This window comes from Suncus etruscus, chromosome 18 (genome assembly GCF_024139225.1).
Source record: "Suncus etruscus isolate mSunEtr1 chromosome 18, mSunEtr1.pri.cur, whole genome shotgun sequence".
NCBI lineage: Eukaryota > Metazoa > Chordata > Mammalia > Eulipotyphla > Soricidae > Suncus > Suncus etruscus.
The window spans coordinates 52,118,489-52,139,670 of record NC_064865.1 but is presented as its reverse complement, the minus strand read 5'-3'; positions in this window follow the sequence as shown (position 1 = coordinate 52,139,670).

The following is a 21,182-nucleotide window of genomic DNA, read 5'->3' as shown; positions in this document are numbered from 1 at the left end:
CAAAGAAACCAGGGGCAGGTTCCAAGTCATCCTGGTAAAGCTTAGCTTTCATTCCTAGTTTCTTTATATCTGTTCGTTTACAGTGTGGTTTCACTCTATCTCCTCCTTTCTCTGTCTCTCTCTGTGTCTTCTCTGTGCCTTCTCTGTCTCTGTTTCTCCATTTCTCTGTCTGTTTGTCTCTGTCTGTCTGTCTGTCTCTCTTTCTCTCTCTCTCTCTCTCTCTCTCTCTCTCTCTCTCTCTCTCTCTCTCTCTCTCTCAACTAGGCAGAAAGCTACCTGATTACATGTGTTTCCCCTTCTCACCCTGGTTTGGATTATTTCCTGAGGCAATTCCACACCATTTTTCCTATTCCACACCATTTTTCCCTGGGGTGGAATATGTATGGAATGTGGAGCCTTTACAGTTGAACTTCAAAGGAGAATTAATGATGTTCCTCAAATGTATATGTCCTTGAATAGCTAATTATAAACACCTTGTTAATAACTACAAATTCAAAGAAAAGAACATGGAAAGAAGCAAATGGAAGAAGAAATGAAGGGAAAGAAAGGGGTGAAAGAAGGTAAGTGGAAGCATAGAAGGAAGCAAAGAAGGAGAAGAATAATCAAGCAGAATTATAAAGCAAGTTTCTGAGTGCCTAGCCAGGTGTGGCCCAAAATCTAAAAAAAAAAACTTCTTCTTTTCAGCAAAACTGAATATCTAACCCTTCTACATACTTTAACCATAGCTCTATTCCTAATCCTAACATAACCCTAATCTATATTCAGCCCAAATTTAACCTAAACCACAAATGAACACATTGCCTAAATTTAACAACTGCCTTATTTTAAAATGGTATTTTAATATTTGTGCATGAAACATATAAGACCTCCATAATCCAAACCCGAGTTCTAGCCCTTATCCAAATCCAAAGGGTAGACCAAATCTAATGTAACTGAGTCCCAGATGTGACTTAAAAGGATTAATAATACAAAATTTCTTTTTTTTTTAATTATACAAAATTTCACAGTTGCCCAATACTTACCTTTTGGTATCATTTGGGATGCTGAGGGTCAAACCTAGATTAGCTGTGTGCAAAGCAAGTGTCCTGCCTGCTATACTAGTGCTCTGACCCCTCAACATACAGCTTTTTAATACCTACTTTCATATCTAATATCTACTTTTTAATACCTATTTTCCAACACAGCAAAATTTAAGACCTAATCCCTAGGAGATCTCTAACCCTAACCGCTATCCTTTCCTAACCCTAATCTATATTCATCCTGATCTTAACTAATTTCCAAAACTATCATTTAGCCTAAAATAACAATCCCTCTATACTTAACTTGCATTTTTATCTGTGAACACAAAAGATCCTAACATTTTATACCTTCACAGACCTAACCATAATTCAAACCTTGCCTAAACCCTAAATCTAACCCTAACCTTCCGCTAACTTAGCCATACATCTAAATAAACTAATTAGCCAAACCACAATGGTCCAATACTTAAATAATTAAGTACTTGCAGTTTTAATGTTAAACATAGCAAAATGTAACACCTACCAGCAGCTGTGACACTTTCCTTGAACAATGCCAGCCAGGTTTCTGTCACTAGCATCCCTTAGCATCATTAGGGTAATTTCTTTTGTTTGTTTGTTGTTTGGGCCACACCCGGGGATGCTCAGGGGTTACTCCTGGCTATGCGCTCAGAAATTTCCCCTGGCTTGGGGGACCATATGGGACACTGGGGGATTGAACCATGGTCCATCCTAGGATAGCACATGTAAAGCAAATGTCCTACTGCCTGTGCCATCTCTCCAGCCCCTCATTGGGGTGATTTCTGATAAATAAACCCTGGTTTGAGACCTTAGCAATGTCCCCCTAACACTCCAAAAATAATTTTTCATTTATATAAAAACAATAAAAAATTAAAATAATATCATGCCTTGGTACATTATAACAAACTATTCAAAATAGAAAGTTGGACATGGAAAAGCTAATGGAAAAGAATAGTTTGACTGTAGGAAGTTACTGTTATCAACTCGTTTCTCACCTAAAATTGATTAGTAATATTTACTCAAATTTTTTAAAAAGAAAGAAAATATGAATTAAGAATGTCATATCATAAAAATTGATCATACTTAAACACCAAATCCAAAACCAATGACAACAGAATCGAACCCCAATCTACAACAAGCTAGATACAGATGGGGCCACTTATATTAGCAGCCCAAGGGGGCAAAGGAGGGGAATATGGATGCATGTTGGGAACAGGGGTGGAGGGAGGACAACACTGGTGGTGGGAATGGCCCTGATTTAATGTCGCTATGTACCTAAAATATTACTGTGAAAGATTTGTAATCCACTTTGGTCAAAATAAAAATTATTTAAAAATAAATAAATAAATAAATAAATAAATAAAGAAGAATGTCATATCAAGTCAAATTATCTATCCAAAATAATGACTACAAATATTTTCTTAATTTGTCAAATAAAAAAACGTAAAGCAAAGCTTAATTGTAAAAATTGCTGAGGGAGGCCAAAGAAGTTATTTGCCTTGCACACAGTACACCCAGGTTTAATCCCCAACATCAGATATGATCCCCGAGCTCACCAGGAATGATTCCTGCGTGCAGAAATAGGAGTAACCCCTGAGCACCACCAGGTGTGGCAAACAAGACAAAATAAAACAAAATGCTGAAGAAAGTTACTCTGATGGAAAAGACTCTAGAGATGAACCTAAACTTCTAGGAAGCAATAGAAAACAAAAATAAATAAACTTTCTGGGAAAATACATACATAAAACTAGATTTTCTTACTTTCCATATGCTACATATAAACATTAAGCAGTAAGTACGAGTGTGGTTTTGTGAGGTACAAATTTATATACATGTGATATGTATGAAACTATAAAAGTGGGAAGGCAGCAAATGAAGCTGTCTGATTTCAAGTTTAGGTATATTATGTGAAATGAAACTCTTAATAGTTTTATCAATGAGTTTGAATGAACTCATAATAATTTTTATTAATTATTATTTATGCTAACTTGGCTATTAAAAGTTATGGGTGCGTGTCATCATCTCTATTGGAACCAATAAAGATTGGGTAAGTACTCAAATACCACAGCAGAGAGATGCCTCAACAGCTGAAGTTCATATCTGGAGTCACCAGCTTCCAAATTCAATTCATAAGTATAAAACCAGTACCACTGAGCACTGCTCTGACATGCTGAGCCCTGGAGTCCCAGAGCATTGCTGGTCCTGAGAAGCCCAGAATCACTGTGCTTGCTCAACCAAACACCAGCCTACAGAGCCAAGCCACATACTACAAAGAAGTCTATTGAGGAGCACTATTAAGGAGGACTCCAAAACAATTTTCTAAAAACTAAATAAATAATAAACCACCCTCAAATGTGCCCATCCCCTAAAACTCAACTACTCAAAAATTGATTTTCCAAGCCAGCAACTCTTGACTCACTTAATACTAAAGAAATAAAATGTGTTACAATAAAATGATCTCAAACAAGCATTGACTACAGGCTTCATGAAATTATTTTGTTTTCTTTTCAATACATTTGGTTTAATTTGTAATTGTTTTGTGTGGCAGAATGTATTATAAGTTCAGGGGATTTAAAGAACTGATGCAGTTAAAACAACTACATTTCTGATTTCCACTCTAGTAAGGAAATTTTCTATCACTATTGCACAAAAAGGAGAGTACACAGTCTTCTTTTTCTAAACAATATTGTTTCTAGTAGAAGAGAGAATAACTGTAATTAGGAAGACTGGGTAAGTAAAATGTAAATACATTCTATGAAATATTATAAAGAAGGTATAAAAAACAAATTAAAGGCACAAGAGCAAAATGAATGTTTCGACCAAGCAGAGTGAAGTTTCTTTATGAGAATACTTTGAAGTTTAATTAAAAGCAAATGCATATTTAATAATTACATCTTATAAGACACATATAACAAAGTAATTTACATAAATATATGTAAATGGGGTTTTTTTGGTAAATGGTTTTTAAAGAAGAAAAACATAATAAAAATATAGAAGGGAATAAGAAGAGATGTGTGGTAGATGAATAGGCACATAAATAATGGGAGTGGTTTTATATTGAACAATAATTATAATATATCATAAACAAAAAGAAATTAATAATTGAAATCTCAATTTAAAGTTCCATTCAAGAAAGAAAAAAATACTTTGTCAAGTCGCTTTTCTCCCCCTTTGTATTCATTCTCTAGATATCTATGATTCACTTTCACACAATTTATAACTTTAACTGATCAAAAATTTGAATAAAAGGCTCACCAAATAATATTTCTTTATTTCCTAGTGAGGGTGGGCTCCTTGACAGTGCTCAAAGTGTACAACAGCCATTCCCTGCCATGATCACAGCTTAAACCCAATGGTGCTAAAATATCAACAAAATCCCAATGGTACTGGAACCCTTCAGAGTTATATCTTGTGAGGTGTAGGGAAAGGGACTGAACTCAAATCTATGAACATGTAAGGAATTCATTTCTTATTCCTGAGCGAGTATTCCACCCACCAAGCCATGCTGTTTCAAATAATAAAAATTCATTTGATGTATAATCAAGATCACCCTATGTAGAGCAGTTATTGCTTCAAACATGTTATTTAGCCTATCTGATTTCATAATATTGGCATGATTAAATATAGCTGGAAATTGCTGGCCATGGTTGGCTTGGAAAGCATCAAGAACAGAAGGGAATCTGCAAGAAACAGGAACTTTCACAAACTGTAACGAATAATATTCATCAAATTTAGTGGCACTAAATTTTCCATACAAACGACAGCCCCAGTAGTCAAAAAATAGAACTAATAATACAAATCAAGGGTTTTCTATTCAGTGATTTATGCATAAAGATATACAACTCCTTAAAATGACATACCATTTGTTCCAAAGAATAAATCTATTTTAAATTCAAAATCTGGGTATTTACTACACCCACAAAACTGTTCCTAGAAAGGTTGGCTTAAGATATAAACTTGTAATTTGGGACTGTAATCAAAGTAAAACAGTTTTGATGCCATGCTTTATAAACAGTTAGAATATCAGAGGAAAAGGAATAATACACGTTTGTGGTATTACAAAACAACATATTTGGTTTTATGTTTGGGATAATAAAGTTTCCTCTGCTTTGAATGACAGGAAGATATTGAACATTTTGTTTGCTTTTTGTTCTTGTGTTTGGAGATTTTTGTTTGTTTTGATTTTGCTCTTGTTTTGAAGAATGATTTTGTTGTTTTTTGTTTTGTTTTGTTTTGGGGCCACACCCAGTGACGCTCAGGGGTTATTCCTGGCTGTTTGTTCAGAAATCGCTCCTGGATTGGGGGACCATATGAGATGCCGGGGGATCAAACCGTGGTTTGTCCTAGGGCAGCACGTGCAAGGCAGATGCCCTACCACTTGCGCCACCACTCCAGCCCCAGATTTTTGTTTTGTTTTGTTTTGTTTTGGGGCCTTATCTGGTGATGCTCAGGGGTTATTGCTGGCTCTGCACTCAGAAATCACTCCTGGCAGGCTGAGATATTTTTCTTTTTTGACAAGGAAAAACCCATGACATTTTTATAAAGCCTTTGGTCTTAACCTTGGAAATCTGGCTGCTTTGGAGATAGGCAGAGGAAATGAGCAAGAAAGCTCCAAAGGTGGACTGCTATTATTAAATGCAAATATATTCATTAAGGAATTGGTCAAACAGGAAGGTATATTCCACTTTTAATGAATTGTTTTAAACATACAAATATTATGCAGGTGTGTGTTTGTCATTTAATTAACCTTTGAAGAATGCATTGGTTATCAGTAAAAAATAGGCCAGAGTGATAAGATGCTATCTAGGCCTCAGCTTATATATTTTATATATATTTATATATATATAATAAAAATTTTAAATCCATCAAATCTGCCTTATTTCCATTTTCATATCCTTGACCTTCCTGCAGATCACCGTAAACCCCAATGGCATGGTATTTTATAAAAATTAGAATTTGAGTTGCATTGCAAGAAATTCCTCATATATTGGAAATATTAGACAGGAAATCCCATCACAAAAAAAACCAGGGAAGGTCAAGCCAGAGCCATGTAAAAAATATTCTAAGGTGTTAAAACACATAAAACTTTGTTTTGTAAAACACAGTTTAATCTGAAAATTCAGCACTCAACCCAAAGCAACTGTTCTCTAACAACACTGAATGGTACACACAGTATTTAGGGGCCTGAGTCTGCTGTAGGTTGTACCTCAGTGGCCTCTGGCAACCTTGTAGGCAGTTGCCACCTTAGCTCCCTCTTAAAATCTTAAAAATCCTGAGCACAGATTCCTAAAATGAACCCCATCCATTCCAAGTTAAGTTCTGCACAACAGAGAACAAAGTGACATTTGATTGAGTCTACCCAGATAAATCCAGTTTCTCCAAGTTCATTTGTGAATGCTGCTAACAATAACCTCCAATAAGTACTCAGAGTCAGAAAGTTGCCTTTCTGACTGCTTTCTGCTTTCTATTTTTCTCAAAGCATTATCAGTCAATGGGAAACCCTGATTTCCTCTTTACCCCATTAAATCAGAGAGGGCAAGCTCTTTATCTCAGAGTCCCAGTCTATTCTCAGTCCCAAATTATCTTAGAGGCTACCAAGTTACTCGAAGACCAGAGTAACCACAGCAGAGCACCCTGGTAACCATCAGGCCCTGGAGAATTGGTGTATCTGTTTTGTTTTGTTTGTTTTTTTTTTTTTTTTTTGTTTTTTTTTTTTTTTTTTTTTGGGCCACACCCGGCGGTGCTCAGGGGTTACTCCTGGCTGTCTGCTCAGAAATAGCTCCTGGCAGGCACGGGGGACCATATGGGACACCGGGATTCAAACCAACCACCTTTGGTCCTGGATCGGCTGCTTGCAAGGCAAATGCCGCTGTGCTATCTCTCCGGGCCCGTATCTGTTATTTTTAACTTCTGATTGCATCCCATTCAACAGACCTCACCAAACAGTACATGATCATCCCAGAATGTTTGTCACATTTGATGGAGCCCAGAACTATCATTGTTTCCGGGACATAGCTTGTATAAATACCTGTGATTACTTAGGTATGCCTGGTGCTATAGTTGCTATTGGGTAACTGTGGGTAACTGGTAACTGTGATGCTCTACTCACTGCCATGCCTGCTGTATTTTAAGAAAATGGTCATTAGGATGTACACAGAACTGTGAAACCTGCATTACAACCCAGGTTGGCTAACTTGATGCTGTAGATGGTCAAGATATACATGTCCATATATTCTCAGTGGTCAATCATATAAACACAGAAACTCAGAGCCACAGTCTTTCTGAAATAATTGAGTGTGGATAATATTGTTTCTTAGAAAAAAAATTAGATGCTCACCCCTAGCCTTCAGACAATACCAGATGTCATGAAAGAACTGAGGAATTCATCTGCTATGATGAAGACAAAAATCTTGCCATGACCTTCCAAAAACCAGGAAACTAAACTTATTTGTGAAGAGTACAATGCAACAACCCAAAGAATGAGATAAGGAATGAGATAAGTGAAAATGAGATAAGGAAATCAATAAAGAGAATTTCAAGAGGACAGATAAAAGATGCTAAAAATCCACACAAAATCACTGAGCTAAGGAAAACAGACAAGCCATTAAACAAAACAAGCAAACAAAAGAAAATGCAATACCACAGAGGAATTCAAGAGCAGAATTTCAAAAACCAAGGCCCATCTCTCTAAATCATAAACTCAACAATGCTGAAAATGTGACATTTAAACTATAAACAATGAATTTTGAACTTTGCCTGTCAGTCACAAAAGGGTGTGGGGTAAGAGCTTAGAAGGGTGGAAGAGATGAGAGATAGCTTGGGAATAGTGATGAAGAGAAACTAGCACGGGAAGTGAGACTGGCCTTGGAATGGCTAAGTTTCAACTATCAATACTTTTGTACTGAAACCCAACCACAATCATGTTTGTAACCAAGGTATTTAAATAAAATATATTATTTAAAAAAAAAAACAAGAAGCTATCAGCAACATTGCAGATTATTTAAATCTTATATCATATCTTTCTAAAATATGATTTATGAATTGCTTTGAATAAAAAAGTCTATACTTTGAAAAAATGTTATTAAATCAAATTTTAAAAATTCAAAAAATAACTTTGTAAATCATGATTCTTTAATTCAATCATTTTTTAAAAAAAACAAGGATCAAATTAGTGAATACCAGTATAGAAAAAAAATTATATAAAATATAATCAATAAAAATGCTTTTTAAAGTAAAACAGTTATAAAAAGAACATCCCCTCCTTAACCAGTGCAACATTCCCACCACCTTTTCCCACATTACCCTCCTCCCTCCCCCCCCCCCCCCGCCTGTGTTCAAGACAGGCATTCTATTTCTCACTCACTACCATTGTCATGATAGTTGTTAGCATAGTTATTTCTCTAACTGCACTCACCACTCTTTGTAGTTAGCTTCATATCATGGTCTGGTCCTCCCAGCCTCATCTCTATTGTCTCTGGGTATTACTACAATAATGTCTTTTATTTTCTTCAATCCCATACATGAGTGAAACTATTCTAGTCTATCTATCTCCCTTTGTGTGTATATGTACAATAGTTTCTTTAGCCACTCATCTGTTGTCAGGCATCAGGGTTGTTTCCCGATTCTGAAACTCAACTACAAACATGTTTGTAGTCATAGTGCTCAAATAAAGATATTATTACCAAAAATAAAACCAAAAAAATTATAATGAAGAATTAATGTTATGGCCTGAGAGATAGTACAAAATGTGATATAATGTACTGGGGTGAGAAATAAGGGACAGGGGGTCAGACATTTGTTTTGCATGTTGCTGACAAAATGTTTCATCCATGCCACCACTTATGGTTCCCTGAATACTGCCAGGAATGTTGCAGAGTGAGCAATGAGGGCTGAGTTTGGCCAACTATGGCACCCAAAATAAAACCAAAAAAGAAAAAAAAAATAAATACATGTCTTGCATGCAGCCATACCTGCTTTCATCCCCAGCACCACTTGCTCCTCTAAATATACTGGTATGTCCCTGAATGCCATGAGGTGGCCTGAATACTTCCAAGCACTTCCTAGTGTGATTCAGGAAAACTCTGACACAGAATCTTAAACTCAAATAACAAAGCTTTCCTAGGTGTGAGAATTGAAGTCAATGGAGAATTCTCAGGAGCAGGTCCATTCTCTTGAGCATTTCTTAGTATACCCCCACCTCAGCTAAAGAAAAAGAAATACTGCTAGAGGTAATGTGTGCACCTTTAAAAAATGTTTAAAATGTAATATATTATGAGATGACATGATGAGAAATATGATTGTAAAATTGAGTAATAGTCTTAAACCTTTTTACATCTGTATATACCAATACCAGTCCTGCAGACTAGTCCATAGTTAAGCATTTATAATCACACCAGTAGAACAAAGACTGCTGATCTTTCTCCACCTGTAGATTGTGCCATTCTGTGTCCTGCTAATAAAAGAAGCACACACTAGTACAGGATCCAATAGAAAGGAAAAATATAAAGAGCAATAATTAATCATTAATAAAAATTTAGCAAAATATAGTGTCCTAAAAGTTCCCAATCTAAGGAAGGAGACATATACCCAGAGCCACAAAGATCAAAGAGTTCCAAATGAAATCCAATAAGGTTCTAAACACGAGGATTAAACAGCAAAAGTCAACGATAGACATAAAATGCAGAAAGTGGCAAGAAAAAGCAAAGGCACTCCTAAAGAAATCCATGGAAGACTCACCACACATTTATCAAATGAAATTCTACAAGCCAGAGGGGAGTGGTATGATATAGTCAAGGTGGTAAATGTAAAAGATTTTCAGCAAAGAGTACTCTATGCCGCTAGGCTATCGTTCCAATTCAAAAGCATGATAAAAAAGCTTTTCAGGTAAACAACAGTCACAGAAATTCATGGCCACTAAATCAGATCTGCAAGAAATACAAAATGACTTCCTATGAAAGACAAAGAAACTCCTCTTGGAGATAGATATTTTTTTAAATATAAATTGTAAGAAAAGAAGAAAATAAAAGCATGTTCTAATATATTCAAGATTCACTTGAATTTAAATTTGAATTCATTTAAACTTAATAGGGAATATAAACTTTAAACTCTGGATATAAACGTCAGGGTAAAAAAAAATGAAGAAAAAAGAAACACAAAGGAGAAAATTGACACTGATCTCAATATAGTATGCAGATACCAAAGACATAGGGATAAAACAATGGCAGATCACACTTCACAGACATCCAGAATCCAATGAAGAAAATGGCAACAAATTATTTTATATTAAGAATTTCACTGTCAGTTCATTGAAGTCATCAGTCAAAAGTGACAGATTTGTCAACTGTATCAATCAGGAAACAAAATCCAACTTTCTATTGCTGCTTACAGTAGACCTACTTAACTCTAATTCTAAACACAGGCTCAAAGTAGAAAGTTGGAAAACAGTAATACAGTGAAATGATAGCCTGGAATATGCAGAAATGGACCTTATTGGTACTAGACAAAATATATATATCAAGCTTAAAAACATAATAAAAGACAGAGATGTTCATTATATAAAGATCAAGGGATCATGGTATCAAAAGAACTTAACTCATTAATATAAATGAATCCAATAAAGGGGCAGAAAATAAGTAACAGGCTTTAAGAGAGGTACAGACAAGAACAAAACTGTAGTAGGTTTTACTTTAGCACCTATTTTCACTTTGGATAGATCAACTAGACAAAATATCAATATCAATGAGAAAGCAATCTAGTAGCCTCAACAGGAAGAGGCAAATATAATATTAATAGATATTTACAGAGCTCTACACCCTATAAAAGCTCTATACACCTTCTTTTCAAATGACCATGTAGCATTCTCTAAGAGGAGCTACATGCTGAAACACTAAACAAGAAGCCATAAAATAATGAAGATATAAATCATAATATCTACAGTCATTTTCTTTCTTTTTTTTTTTTGTTTTTTTTTTGTTTGTTTGTTTTTGGGGCACACCTGGCAGTGCTCAGGAGTTACTCCTGGCTCTACACTCAGAAATTGCTCCTGGCAGGCTCGGGGGACCATGTGGGTTGCTGGGATTCAAACCACTGTCCTTCTGCATGCAAGGCAAATGACCTACCTCCATGCTATCTCTCTGGCTCCTACATAGTCATTTTCTAACTACATTGCTATGAAAGCCAAAACTCTTCAGCAAAAGAAAGTTTGAGAAATGCCCAAACATCTGGGAACTAAATAACATGCTACTAATAAAACTGTTACATCAATCAAGATGTCAAAGAAGAAATATAAGAACTTTTGAAAATAAAATAGAATGAAAATGAGAGCTAGCAGGAAACACATGATAGAACAAAAGCAGTATTAACAGGCAAGTTCACTGACATAAATGAATGTATCAGGAAATAAGAATCGGGACCAGATTGATAGCAGAGTCAATTATGCATTTGCCTTACAAATGGCCAACCTGGAACTGACCCAGGTTCGATCCTGGGCATCCCATACAGTTCCTCGAGTGTGCCAGGAGCGATTTCTGAGCACAGAGCCAGGAGTAACCCACGAGCGCTGTTAGGTGTGGCCTCAAACCAAACAAAACTAAAATAATAGATTCAAGTAAAGTACCTAATCTCATGTTTTAAGGAACTAGAGAAATAATGGCAAATGAAATCCATCCATGAAGGGGACAATAAATTAGAGTGTAAATAACTAACTGCAAAAGAAATGAAAAATATAATACAAAAGTTCAGTGAAACTCAAAAGCTGGTTTATAGAAGGAAAAGCGAGGACTGACAAATTCTTAACTAAACTCATGAAGAAAAGGCAGAAGAATCATGTAAAAAAAAACTCAAAATGAGGGGCCAGACCATTGGCTCAGTGGTAGGACGTTTGCCTTGCACACGACTGACCTAGGACAGACCTTGGTTCCATTCCCTGGGGTCCCATGTCGTTCCCCAAGTTAGGAGCGATTTCTGAGTGCATAGCCAGGAGCAACCCTTGAGCAAAACCGAGTGTGCTCAAAAAACAAAAAACAAAACAAAACAAAAAACCTCAAAATGAAAGGAGATGTTACAACAGATATAGGAGATACAAAATCATAAGATTACTAATAAACAGATTTATGACATTAAATAGAAGGATTTATAATGAGATCAAAAAGTTTATTTATTAAACTTTATAAAATTTAGACAATTTTCGGGGCTGGAGAAATAGCACGATGGTAAGGCATTTGCCTTGCATGCGAAGGACGGTGGTTCGAATCTCGGCATCCCATATGGTCCCTGAGCCTGCCAGGGATGATTTCTGAGCATAGAGCCAGGAGTAGCCCCTGAGCGCTGCTGGGTGTGACCCAAAACAAAAGCAAAAACAAAAGTAAAACAAAAAACAACAACAAAAAATGTTTAGACAATTTTCAACATTCATTTATGATTTTTTTAAACTCACCAAAATGGGGATAGTAGGAACTTACTTCAATCTGGTAAAGGCCATGGGGTCAGAGAGATAGTACAGAAGGTAGGTGCTTGTTTTGCACATTGCCATCTTGAATCCTTGGCATTATGTCTGCTTCCACATCAGGAGTAATCTCTGAGCACAGAACCAGGATTAAGTATGAAAGGTGTGACCTCCTCACCCCCAAAAGAACACAACAAAAAATATGGTTAAAACCATATACAAAAATTAACAACCCCAAGCCCCCACAGCTTACACCATACTCAGCAATTAAAAATTGAAAGCTTTTTTTATCTTAAAATAAGGCAAAAGACAGGATACCCACTTTCACTAATTATTCAACATTTTTATCGAAAATCTTTCAAACACATTAGGAAAGGAAAACAGAAAGAGAAAAAACTGGAAAAGAAGATGTTTCTTCTTTCTTATCTTTTCCAAGCAATAGAGTTGCTACAATATTATTTTCCTTAATAAAGACAGATTGCAATATTCCAAAAATAAAAAAAAATCGCTATTTGTCAATGATATAAAAATATACATTTAAAACCCTAAAGGAGCCATGCAAAAAGTATTAGAAACTATCAGCCAATACAGTAAAGCATAATATATGATCATGTACAAATCAATGGCACATATATAAATCATTTGCATATATAAAGTTTATACACAAAATATGTTGCTTTTCTATAAGCGATGAATTAGAATAAATAAAATAAAATAGAGATTTTTTTTTTAAAAAAAATGAAAGGGAATGGAGTTCATTGGTAGAGTAGTTGCCTATGCAAGATCCAGGCTTCAATCTCCAGCACCTTCACCATATAACAATGTATTTCATTTTCATAAATATGATTCCAGTCCCCCCAAACAAAAAAACACATTTGAACAAAAGGAGGAATATCTGACACTTGTAAAGAAAAAACTTAAACAAAGACCAAAAATGAAGTAAAAAATAAAAAGCTCCATGCTTCACCCAACTCCCAATCACCCAAAACTTTGCCTTTGAAGGTAGTTCAAATACCCCCAAAAGAGCATTTCCAGGAGAAACAAACTGAACCACTAGGACATCATCAATCTTCCTTAGACTTTCCAAGTTGACGATGAAGAGAGAGGACAACATCTATATTTACTGTGGATGCCAAACCAAGAAGCACCAAACTTTGAAAAATATCTAGATGTTGATGTGGCCAAGGCCAACCCCCTATTGAGACCTGATAGAGAGAAGAAGGCCTATGTTTGGCTTGAATAATAGAAAACTCAGGCCTATGGAAAAAAGTTGAGATTCCAAAAATAAACCCTCATCTAGACAGAATTAAGCAACCGAGAACACTTAATGGAGGAAGCAAAACTCCATCTTCAGTCTGTAGTACTGGGAAGACAGGTTGCTGCTATGCAAAACACTGACCTTGTGACACGGTGTCACATCATACACAAATGTTAGCTCAAAATTAGATTATATTTATTGGATTCAGGTCTGTTAACAAGGTCTTCATCCCTTTAAATTGACTTTTGTGCTGGTGTGAGGTAAGAGACTGAGTTCATTTTTTTGCTTGTGACTGACCAGGTTTTCCAACCCCATTTGTTAAGAGTCTTTCCTTTATTTAATTTATACAATTAGCTCGTTTGTCAAAGATTAGTGCCCACATGCTTGGAGATCTGTCTCCTTGCTCTCAAAACTAGTCCACTGGTCTGAAGTCTGTCTTTATTCTAGTATATTGTCTTAATATAGTTTTATAGTATAAGGTAAAGTTGGGGAAAGAGAAGTTCCTCATCCCCGAATCAAAATCCTAGGATTGCCTCAGCTTGGTGGGTGGTATTACTCCATATAAATTTCAAAAGCATGTCATCTCTATATTTTTTGAAATGTCATGGTTATTTTTTAGGGATTTCATTAAATTTACATAGTGCTTTGTGTAGGACTGACATTTTGACAAGATTAATCCTTCCAAAGCATAGACAAGGGATGCATTTCCATGAGACCATATCAAATTAAGAAGCTCCTGCACAGAAAAAAAATAATAATGACTAGAATAAAAAAGACACTCCAGAGGCTGGGAGAAAATATTTGCCCACCACTCATCTGACAATGAATTATTATGTGAGATATATAAAGCACTTGCAAAAGTTAACAAGAAAAAAGTAATTCTATCAATAAATGGGAGGAGATGAAGAGATACTTCCTTAAATATTATATGAAATGGTCAACAGGTATAAAAAATAGCTACATCATTTATTTCAGAAAATGTATATCAATGCAAAAATGAGATATATCATCCCACATGACTAGCACGTATCAAAAACAAAAATGATCAATGCTTATATAGATTTATTTTTCTATACTTTGGGTCACTTTTCAGCACTCACTATGCATGCAAAGGAATCATCATTTACTGTTAGTGTGAATGTTAACTGATTCTAACAGAATCGTCAAGAATAATATGGACATTCTCCAAAAGTTAAGGTTTGAGCCTTACCACACAACAACATATCTACTTCTTGATATCTATCCCCAAAGACCCAAAACACTATTGTACAAAGCATTTGCACTCATAATTTCATAATTTCATTTCATAATTTTCATTTCACGTGAGTCACTATGTCCAAGATCAGGGAACAACCCAAGTGTCCAAGAAAAAAATGGCTAAAAAAAGAGTGATACATATTCATAATGTAATACTACTGAGCTATAAAATAATGCAGTATACCACTACATGATAGAATTCAACAATGCCCTATTATAAAGTCAATCAGAAGGGAAAGGGAGAATTAGAACCATCTCTCACATGTGAATGTAAAGAAACCTAAAAGGAATAACAAATGGCCACAATCCAAAGAACCTAAGATCTGATCTACAAAGCTGAGCTTTCCAAGGGTGTTGGTAAAGGGACTTGACAGAGAAAGATTATTGAAAAAAATGGTTGGGTTAAAGTGAACACTTTGATGGAAGGTATTGTGGCAGAATTGCATGCATGAAACCCTATTGTGAACAATATTTATAAATCACAGTGCTTCAAATGTTGTAAAGATAGATTAAAAAAACTTCGACAATAAAATGCATAGAAGAAAATATGTGTAAAAGCAAATTAATATTGACTTCAGAAGTATCTTCAAGAAGTCACCCCACTGACAAGAAAATCAGAAACAAAGTTAAACAAATTGTATGATAGCCAACAGATAATGTTCTAAACTGTAAAAGAAACTATCGCTAAAACAAAAACATTAATTATACCAAATGTAAATAATATCTGTGCATTCTGTTTTTGATGAAGAGGCGATACCTAAGGCTAAAACAGCTCCATAAGAAAAAAGATAGAAAAGCTAAATAGAAACTTCTTCAAAGACACACAGATGATTAACAGATCTCAAAGTCAATGCTAATCATCACTGATAGTCAGGGACATAAAAATCAAATTGACAGTGAGTGAAAGTAATATAATCACAGGAACTAAACTAACTTTTTAAAAGACAGAATCTAAAGAAAATAAATCCTAGATTCTGACCATTGGACTAGGATTATCTAAGGAATTGGAAGAGTCCAAAGGATTGTTGGAGGGGTTATTGGCACTTTGTTAATGCATATGGTTATGTCACACTTTACCTCAAAAGCACATAAACATTAAACTTACATAAAATACCATCTAGGGGGATATAGTGGTGGCGCAAATGGTAAGGCTTCTGCCTTGCACACACTAGCCTAGGGTTCCATCCCCCGAAGTCCCATTTGGTCCCTCAAGCCAGGATCGATTTCTGAGTGCATAGCCAGGAGTAACCCCTGAGGGTCACCAGGTGTGGCCCAAAAACAAAACAAAAAAATGCCATCTAGACACATAAAAAAATCATACAACTACAATCATATTTGTAATCACGGTGTTTAAATAAAGATAATTTTAAAAAAGAATAATAATAAAGGAAAAATAAGTTTTAGTATTTATATGACTCATTACAAAAGTTCAAAGAATGTTTTCTTTTATAGGACACATATGATTTAGAATCATACTGAAATTCTCCTTGACAGTGGTAATATCTTCTTAAAAGCCCCAAAGTGTTTAAATCACTCTTTTACTCACATTTATATCTAAGAACTCAATTACCCTGGCATTCTTCCTTGACATAATATTTCTCCACTATCTCTAAGGTCACATATGTATCTCCTCATCAACTCTTGCCATCAGCTGCAGAAGTGTCTCATTGGTACCCAAGAGTTGATCATAAAAGGCAAGAAAAAAATATTGTCAATCAGGCAAAAGATCTGGATGTTCAGTGTCTGTTCTGAACAAGAATGAAATATGTTTACTGTACTTTTTACACCTGTAAAAAAAATATTTGGCTAGAGTGGCTTTATGGTTCCTCTAATCTCCAACACTGTGATTTAGGCAAATTAGAGATTATTCATAAATTGCCCTTTCAAGTGATTAATTTTCTTGATGAAGAAGCAGACTGAAATTGAAATGGACCTAGGCAGGAGAAAGCGGAAGAGTCACAATTAAAAATATCCAGGTCGTGATAACCTGAAGAGAGCCTCTATTTTATGAAGGTAACAGAGGCAGGATGATTAGAACCTTCCAACAGATTTGGAGTATGTTCATGGAAATAAAAGCAAAATAATAAATCTGGAAGCCTGGGAAATAGTTAAGAACAGCTGAATAGTTAGAACTGCTGTTTTTAATAAGTTTAATAAAATAACAATTCATGGATATAGCATTATGGCATTACAGTTTGACATCAATAGACACTCCATTATGATCCCCACTCAGAAGTCAAATTTCCTTCCACCATCAAACAATGGAGCCTCTTGATCAATTCGTCAACCTACTCACACTCTTTCCTTCGGCTGTCCACCATCTTGTTCAAGAATTTATTGTGGCCAGTGAGTGAGTAAGAAATGGCTGGATGTGGGGGTTTCCAGGCAGAGTGCTGATTGCTCTACCTGCAGAGTCTCCACCCAGCTGTGCTTCTTCTGATGAAACTGAGCACCTGAAGGGAGTCCTGTCCTACCCTTCTCTGTCTTTCCTGAACTCTGGAAGCTATCCTCAGAGCCCTGGGAAGCGAACCCCAAAGAAACTACATTTGGAAGCTACCCAGTGAGCCAGTGACTCTCCTCAGAGTCCTGGGAAGTGAACCCCAAAAATACAGCATTCTGAAGCTGCCCAGCGAGCGAGTGAAAACTACACCTGACAAGGGGGGCCCGACTGTGAAAAATTGTGAGTGCTGCCTGTGTGTGTCTCTCTGCTATCCTGTTGCGTGAACCTCCTCAGAGTGGGCTGAAAAGAGGCTCCAGAAGGCACTTAGCTCCACTTCGCTACGCAGCCGTGCGCTCTTTCTAAAAAAAGAACACCATTACAAGAAGGAAAAAAACCACACTAAGAACTGTGCTGGATCACAGAAGCAAGAATTTCTCTCCAGACTGTCTTCTCTGCTGCGTGCTCGGGCCTAAGATTTGATCCTGTGTGAGGCTTCATTCACGGAGGACTCCCCTACCTTGGAGGCAAGTCGGCCCATCTAGAAAGGGCGGAGCCAGAGAAGTGTGTTGCCTGCATCATATAACCAATGAATACCACCACAACACGTAGAAAAACCCACACTACAAGTGTGACAATGGGGAAACAACGCAGGCCAGCATCAGACATAGAGAATGAAGAGGACAATTCTGAGGACCAGATAATGACCAACCAACTAATCAGTCTCTCAGATAAGGACTTTAGAGTAGCAATATGGAATATGCTCAAAGAACTCAAAGAAACCATGAATAGAGTAGAACAGAACACTAATAAGAATCAAGAAAATATGAAGACAGAAATCATAAAACTCCAAACTGAAATAACATGTCAACTAACAGGCCTGAAAAAATCAGTAAACGAAGTGAATGACAAAATGGATAAGCTCTGGGACAGGGTATCAGAAGCTGAGAATAGACTTGGTGCTGTGGAAGATGAGATACATAACAATTCCATACAACAGGAGAGATTGGAAAAAAAACTTAAAACAAATGAACAGACAATGGAAAAATTAGTCAAAGAATGGGAACAGATGAAAATAGAGGTCTATGATAAGATCAACAGAAACAACTTAAGAATCATTGGAGTCCCAGAGACCCAGGAAGAAAATTTCCAGGAAGAATCAACGGTCAAGAACATCATTAAAGAGAAACTCCCAGAGCTAAAGAATATATGTGATCAAATCCTGCATGCTCGAAGAGTACCAACCAAAAGAGACCCAAGAAAAACCACCCCAAGACACATCCTAGTCACAATGACAAATCCCACAGATAGAGACAGAATTCTGAAAACAGCAAGATCAAAAGGGGAAATTATATTCAAGCAAGCATCCTTGAGATTTACAGCAGACCTGTCACCAGAAACACTCAATGCCAGAAAGCAGTGGTGGGATATTGTGACAAGACTGAATGAAATGAATGCTTCACCTAGAATACTGTACCCAGCAAAACTCACTTTCCGGTTTGATGGAAGAATACATGGCTTCACAGACAAAAAAACAGCTCAGAAACTTTACAGACTCAAAACCAGTCTTAAGAGAAAAACTGAAAGACCTAATTTAAAACAAAACTAACCAAAAGACACACCAAATTTCGATATAAAGATGGCATTAAATCCCAGGACAATTCTTTCTCTCAACGTCAATGGACTAAAAGCACCAGTTAAGAGACACAGAGTGGCTAAATGGATCAAAAAACTCAATCCAACATTCTGCTGCCTACAAGAAACGCACCTGAATAGTCAGAACAAACATAGACTCAAAATAAAAGGCTGGAGAAAAATTATCCAAGCAAACAACACCCATAAAAAAGCTGGAGTGGCCATACTAATATCAGATAATGCAAACTTTATACTCAGGAAGGTTGTAAGGGACAAAGATGGACATTTTATATTAATCAAGGGGTATGTAGAGCAGGAAGAAATAACTCTCCTAAACATATATGCACAGAATGAGGGGCCAGCAAAATATTTAAAACAACTGTTGACAAATCTGAAAAACAATATCAATAACAACACAATAATTGTGGGGGACCTCAACACTGCTTTGTCAACACTGGATAGGTCAACCAGACTGAAACCCAACAAGAATATACTAGACCTGAGGAGAGAAATGGAAGAAAGAGGCCTACTGAATATATATAGGACACTCCATCCCCAGAAACCTGGATACACATTCTTCTCCAATGTACATGGGACATTCTCCAGGATAGACTACATGCTGGCACATAAAACATACCTCCATAATATCAAGAGGATAGAAATTTTGCAGACTACCTTCGCTGACCACAAGGCTCTGAAATTATTTGTGAATTCCAAAGGGACTCAGAAGAAACACTTTAACACCTGGAAGTTAAACAGCCTCACACTCAATAACCAGTGGGTCCGAGATGAAATCAAGAAGGAAATCAAAAGGTTCCTGGAAACAAATGACAATAAAGACACAAACTATCAGAACTTATGGGACACAGCAAAAGCAGTACTGAGAGGAAAATTTATAGCTTTGCAAGCACACATCAGGAAGGAAGAAGGAGCTTACCTGAGTAGCTTAATGACACAGCTAATAGAACTAGAAAGTACTCAACAAAAGGACCCAAAAATAGGAAGACAGAAGGAAATAACAAAGCTGAGAGCAGAAATCCATGAAGTGGAAACCCAAAAAACAATCCGAAAGATCAACGAAAGCAGAAGTTGGTTCTTCGAAAAAATAAACAAGATTGATAGACCACTGGCAAACCTAACGAAGAAAGAGAGAGAAACTTGATAACTCGTATTAGGAATAAAAAAGGAGAGATCACTACTGATATGACAGAGATTCAAAGGGTAATCAGAAACTACTTTGAAAAACTCTATGCCACTAAAAATGAGAACCTGGAAGAAATGGATAAAATTCTTGAACTCTTATAATCTTCCACGGTTGAAGGAAGAGGATGTAGCTTATCTAAACACCCACATCACCATTGATGAAATAAAAATGGTAATCAAAAGTCTGCCCAAAAACAAAAGCCCAGGCCCAGATGGATTCACTAATGAATTCTTTCAAACTTTCCAAGAGGAACTACTACCAATCCTGGCAAGACTCTTTTATGAAATTGAACAAACGGAAACACTCCCAAACAGCTTTTATGAAGCCAACATCACCCTAATACCTAAACCAGACAGAGATGCTACAAAAAAAGAAAATTACAGACCAATATCGCTGATAAATGCAGATGCAAAGATCCTCAACAAAATCCTGGCAAATAGGGTTCAATACCTCATTAAGAAGATCATCCACTACGATCAAGTAGGTTTCATCCCAGGAATGCAAGGATGGTTTAACATCCGTAAGTCTATCAACATAATACACAACATCAACAACAAGAAAAATAAAAACCACATGATTATATCAATAGATGCAGAGAAAGCATTTGACAAGGTCCAACACCCATTCTTGATCAAAACTCTCAGCAAGATGGGAATGGAAGGAACCTTCCTCAATATAGTTAAGGCCATCTACCAGAAGCCAGTGGCAAATATTATCCTCAATGGAGAAAAACTAAAAGCCTTCCCTCTAAATTCTGGCACAAGACAAGGCTGTCCTCTCTCACCACTCCTATTCAACATAGCACTGGAAGTACTTGCTATAGCGATTAGGCAAGAAAAAGATATCAAGGGATTCCAGATAAAAAAGGAAGAAGTCAAGCTCTCACTGTTTGCAGATGACATGATGCTCTA